This window comes from Triturus cristatus, chromosome 2_2, assembly GCF_964204655.1.
Source record: "Triturus cristatus chromosome 2_2, aTriCri1.1, whole genome shotgun sequence".
Classification (NCBI taxonomy): Eukaryota; Metazoa; Chordata; class Amphibia; order Caudata; family Salamandridae; genus Triturus; species Triturus cristatus.
The window spans coordinates 212870281-212876376 of NC_140582.1; the positions used below are offsets into that span (position 1 = coordinate 212870281).

Genomic DNA, 6096 nt, shown 5'->3' on the forward strand with positions numbered 1-6096 from the left:
TGCCTACTGGGTAATTTTGGGGTACCTTCCAAACATACCCCCTACTCCACAAATACAGGCCAGCCATTGCTCATTACTCATTCACTCAGTTATCTCAGTCCTTCACTCCATATGCCCTGGAAGACCAACATGAACAAGAGGTATGTCAGCAAGCAGAAGAAAAGCCTCAGTGTGCTCTTATGTTCATACTGCTGCCCTCTAGTAACACTACACGGCAATTGCAACATAATAATTGGACTGAGAAGAGGGCTGTCCTATGCAAATAATGTCTTCCCATGCTTACTTTGTTCTGAGTCGGTGGACGGCTTGATCTGTGATACATCCTACAACATATGCTCTTCAACCAATTTCAAAAGCAGCCTATCTTAGGCTAAGGATTTTTCCACTCAAAGGTTGCACATGGGGCATCGCCCTCATTTAGCAGGGTCCCAAATTGCCTGCAGTCATCCTTTATACGGAACAAGGGCGGTCGAGGGCGTCCTTGAAAGGATGGAAGGGAGTTTTTAAAGGCCCAGCCCAGCCCAGCCCCGCCCCGCCCCATGTTGTACTGTGATGCTCCATCTTTCACCTGCTGCAGCAGGCATGATTCATACCTGCTGAAGCTAAGGCCTGACTCTGCCTTTTTCTACACTTGAAGAAAACAACCTTTCTAACTTCTTTTTGCACCTAATAAACGGAGTTTCACTTGCCTCAAACTTTACCCATCATTTCATTATCCATAGCTCATGCTTCAGCTTTATTCATAAGTAACAACAAAATTACCAATACTGAGTCTGAATTGAATGTCCGCTTTTGTTTAGCGGGAGAATATATTGACTGAAAACAACATAACTCTTAAGACCACTTTTTCCGTCTATTTAATCTATTTATTTTCTGTTTTTTTAAAGGTGAAAAACATTTTGCTTTTTATAAATTGACTCCAAAAAATAAATTTGAATAGTTTTTCAGGGATAAACACAAGTATAATCAGAGAACATAAAAACTTTTTCACTCCAGACACACTCAATCATTCATTCGTTCCCATACCATACTGCGCAGTTCAAACACATACATCTATCAAAATACCAATCAGAATTATTTTCCAAAATACTTTTTCAATGGAATTATTTACACAGGCCATGGAGACATTTTTATCAGGATGATACAAAAAATGCAGTTTTTTTGAAATTTTTAGACTCTTATGGCCAGTATACTACGGTCGACGCGTTTCAAGTCCCGTCTATTCTTGGGACTCTCATCAGGACCTAAAAGACTAAGCAGGCAAAAGACGACTTAGTACTACTAGAAACCTCTGCACTACTGATTTAACAACACTGTATGCAAAAGAAATTACCTTTAATTCAAAGGAAGGAGGGGGGAAGGGGGAGGGGGAGTGACGTCCAAAGAAATCTTGTCGGACCTAAAAGAAAACGACTAATTAAATAAGAACGACTGAGTCCACATTCAGCAGATCATCCATTCAGATACATTTTGTACAAGTATGCTTACTTTTAGTGTCTCTCGTTCCGTTCGTGGAAATGGGAGTTCTCTCTGCAGGGAAACGAGAAAGGGGGGGTTGATTTCTCGCTTCATCTAATCACTGATTTTCGGTGGGAAGTGGAACTAAACTGAGACTTACTTCGATATTGCTCGTGTCTCCCTCGCTGCGAGTGTCGTAACAGAAGAGGACCTTTGGGGGCTGTGTGTCCACCGGTGCTAGAATGTAAAATTACGGAATAATTTCCTACTAGAAGAGGAGTCTCTAAAGCACTTTCCTATGCTCGAGCACGAATTGGCAGCAACGTACCTTTAGTTTCTTGGTGAGCGCGTCTCTTTCTTTCACGTTTCTGCGCTGGCGTCCTTGAAGTTATTTGTCTTCTGCTGGAAGAGAGAGTGAGACGATGCTAAGCTTCACTTGTTGACTCCTTTTTGCAACACAAGCTACCTCTTTTTCTTCTTCTGTACCTGGGGGTTATTTTTCGAGTCTTCTTCCTACAGCGGGGGCGAATTCTGTTCTGTTCCGCGTTTGAGTCAGAAGTCTCACGGGATTTTGAGAGAGTCCCGGTTGTGTTGGTATTCATGGGACTTGTAGTCCTTTCATATCCGAGTATGATTCGGAAAAATTAGTTATTCATTGCACGTTCTTTACACGATAAACTCAGGATGTATTAGCTGTCCCTTTGCGTGATTTTTGATGATGCTTGTGGGGTGAGATTGGTCACAGCCTCTCATTAGTGTCCATTGTGTTGTATATTTGGTTTGAAAATGACGTCTGGGACTTGTGGTTGAGATCGCATATTCCCAGTTGCATTGCTGTATATCTCTAAACCATCTGATGTATTAGTCCCTCGTTGATTGTTTGAAGAACTCCGTCGACATCTAAATACACTTCATCGTAAGTTGTATATTTCAGAAAGTTCATTGAGGCCATTCACAGCTGTATTGAATTTTACTATTAACATGGCTTCTCTTTTCGATAGTTTTGTCTCAATATCACCTCCTCTTGTATCCTGTTCAACTTTAGAAATCACCGTCCATTTCAGATCTTTTGGTTGATGGTTCATTGTTTTCCAGTGATTTACTAATGGGGCGTTGAGTACGTTTTTATTAATTCTTGATTTGTGCTGTGAGATCCGGATTCTGATCTCTTGACTTGTTTTTCCAATGTATAATTTGTTGCATGGACATCTTATTCCATATATTACAAATCTACTTTTGCAATTTGTGAAGGATTCATGTTTCCAGTGTATTGAGTTATGGGTAAACAAGGTTCCTTCTTCCGTTGTGTCGCAACAGACACAAGTCCCGCACTTATGGTGCCCAGATATAGGTGGGAGTCCTACGTAATCTCTGACCGTGATTTGTTTGGCTGTTGGCATTGCTGCTCTTACCACTTGGTTCGCGATACTTCTGTCTTTTCTAAATGCAAAAAGTGGATTTTGATTTAATGAGTGATCCAGATGTTTGATCAAATGCCAATTTTGATTAATTGCTTTCTTTAGATGATTAGAATTGGGGCAGAATGTGGAGACGCACACTATCTTTTGTAAAGGAGCCTTATCTTTTTTCTCTAGTAGAGCTTCTCTCTGCCCCAATTCTAATCATCTAAAGAAAGCAATTAATCAAAATTGGCATTTGATCAAACATCTGGATCACTCATTAAATCAAAATCCACTTTTTGCATTTAGAAAAGACAGAAGTATCGCGAACCAAGTGGTAAGAGCAGCAATGCCAACAGCCAAACAAATCACGGTCAGAGATTACGTAGGACTCCCACCTATATCTGGGCACCATAAGTGCGGGACATGTGTCTGTTGCGACACAACGGAAGAAGGAACCTTGTTTACCCATAACTCAATACACTGGAAACATGAATCCTTCACAAATTGCAAAAGTAGATTTGTAATATATGGAATAAGATGTCCATGCAACAAATTATACATTGGAAAAACAAGTCAAGAGATCAGAATCCGGATCTCACAGCACAAATCAAGAATTAATAAAAACGTACTCAACGCCCCATTAGTAAATCACTGGAAAACAATGAACCATCAACCAAAAGATCTGAAATGGACGGTGATTTCTAAAGTTGAACAGGATACAAGAGGAGGTGATATTGAGACAAAACTATCGAAAAGAGAAGCCATGTTAATAGTAAAATTCAATACAGCTGTGAATGGCCTCAATGAACTTTCTGAAATATACAACTTACGATGAAGTGTATTTAGATGTCGACGGAGTTCTTCAAACAATCAACGAGGGACTAATACATCAGATGGTTTAGAGATATACAGCAATGCAACTGGGAATATGCGATCTCAACCACAAGTCCCAGACGTCATTTTCAAACCAAATATACAACACAATGGACACTAATGAGAGGCTGTGACCAATCTCACCCCACAAGCATCATCAAAAATCACGCAAAGGGACAGCTAATACATCCTGAGTTTATCGTGTAAAGAACGTGCAATGAATAACTAATTTTTCCGAATCATACTCGGATATGAAAGGACTACAAGTCCCATGAATACCAACACAACCGGGACTCTCTCAAAATCCCGTGAGACTTCTGACTCAAACGCGGAACAGAACAGAATTCGCCCCCGCTGTAGGAAGAAGACTCGAAAAATAACCCCCAGGTACAGAAGAAGAAAAAGAGGTAGCTTGTGTTGCAAAAAGGAGTCAACAAGTGAAGCTTAGCATCGTCTCACTCTCTCTTCCAGCAGAAGACAAATAACTTCAAGGACGCCAGCGCAGAAACGTGAAAGAAAGAGACGCGCTCACCAAGAAACTAAAGGTACGTTGCTGCCAATTCGTGCTCGAGCATAGGAAAGTGCTTTAGAGACTCCTCTTCTAGTAGGAAATTATTCCGTAATTTTACATTCTAGCACCGGTGGACACACAGCCCCCAAAGGTCCTCTTCTGTTACGACACTCGCAGCGAGGGAGACACGAGCAATATCGAAGTAAGTCTCAGTTTAGTTCCACTTCCCACCGAAAATCAGTGATTAGATGAAGCGAGAAATCAACCCCCCCTTTCTCGTTTCCCTGCAGAGAGAACTCCCATTTCCACGAACGGAACGAGAGACACTAAAAGTAAGCATACTTGTACAAAATTTATCTGAATGGATGATCTGCTGAATGTGGACTCAGTCGTTCTTATTTAATTAGTCGTTTTCTTTTAGGTCCGACAAGATTTCTTTGGACGTCACTCCCCCTCCCCCTTCCCCCCTCCTTCCTTTGAATTAAAGGTAATTTCTTTTGCATACAGTGTTGTTAAATCAGTAGTGCAGAGGTTTCTAGTAGTACTAAGTCGTCTTTTGCCTGCTTAGTCTTTTAGGTCCTGATGAGAGTCCCAAGAATAGACGGGACTTGAAACGCGTCGACCGTAGTATACTGGCCATAAGAGTCTAAAAATTTCAAAAAAACTGCATTTTTTGTATCATCCTGATAAAAATGTCTCCATGGCCTGTGTAAATAATTCCATTGAAAAAGTATTTTGGAAAATAATTCTGATTGGTATTTTGATAGATGTATGTGTTTGAACTGCGCAGTATGGTATGGGAACGAATGAATGATTGAGTGTGTCTGGAGTGAAAAAGTTTTTATGTTCTCTGATTATACTTGTGTTTATCCCTGAAAAACTCTTCAAATTTATTTTTTGGAGTCAATTTATAAAAAGCAAAATGTTTTTCACCTTTAAAAAAACAGAAAATAAATAGATTAAATAGACGGAAAAAGTGGTCTTAAGAGTTGTGTTGTTTTCAGTCAATATATTCTCCCGCTAAACAAAAGCGGACATTCAATTCAGACTCAGTATTGGTAATTTTGTTGTTACTTATGTTTATAGGCTAGTCCTTACTGATGTATGCCTAAACCCAGTTTTGTTGAATTCAGCTTTATTCATAGCCAACCTCACAGGCACCAAACCCCTGATTTCAAAGATCCGCTCACAACAAAATAAAAAATCACCACCATTCAACCTAGTTTACTATCAGTGTAGCATTTTCCTAGCATTTTTGTGCTCAGTTATAAGCCTCATTTGCACGCAACAATGCAACGAATTTCAAGGGAAAAGAATGAATACATTTATAAAGGAAGATAAGGCTTGGTCTCTATTGCACCTACTTGAAAAAAAGGGGGGTTGGTAGGAGGTCATGAGGGAAAAGATTTTTCATTTTAGGGCACACTCTGTTTTTCCAAGTGGAAATTAACTTAGCAAATGAAAATATAAACACTGCATGAACATTTATCACCATGTGATACTTCGAAAGCATTGGCAGGATTTGGACCCTTGTCCTGAGTGAGCCTGTGCCACCAGGGGTAAATGACTTACCATTGAGCTATAGTTCTTTGGTGTGCTTGAGCCTTGCAGTAGTTATGTTATGTGTGTATTTCTGAAGCGCACGTTCACCAACGGTCTCTTGGCGCTATGAATTGAATAGGGAGGGTACTAAGCCGAAGCAGTCTAGTTATGAGCTAAAGTAAAAAGGCAAGTTTTGAGCAGTTTTGTAAACCGTACATAATCTTCTTCAAGTCTCAGAGTATTCTGCAAAGAGTTCCACAGTTTCGGGTCCAATTTCGGGTCCAGTATAGAGAACCGCGACACTCCAGT

At 40.2% G+C, this 6096-nt stretch overlaps 2 long non-coding RNA genes across 2 annotated transcripts; one reads left to right on the forward strand and one right to left on the reverse strand.

Moving 5' to 3' along the window:
- Positions 1-953: 953 nt before the first annotated feature.
- LOC146862049 (uncharacterized) lies at positions 954-2017 on the reverse strand. Its single transcript, XR_014978365.1, has 6 exons — positions 1945-2017; positions 1787-1860; positions 1619-1695; positions 1489-1530; positions 1334-1399; positions 954-1252 (listed from the first exon to the last, which is right to left on the reverse strand). It is a non-coding gene; the product is annotated as an uncharacterized LOC146862049 (long non-coding RNA).
- A 2031-nt stretch (positions 2018-4048) lies between these two features.
- LOC146862050 (uncharacterized) lies at positions 4049-5213 on the forward strand. The gene is made up of 6 exons (XR_014978088.1): positions 4049-4121; positions 4206-4279; positions 4371-4447; positions 4536-4577; positions 4667-4732; positions 4814-5213. It is a non-coding gene; the product is annotated as an uncharacterized LOC146862050 (long non-coding RNA).
- The last annotated feature ends 883 nt before the right edge of the window (positions 5214-6096 follow it).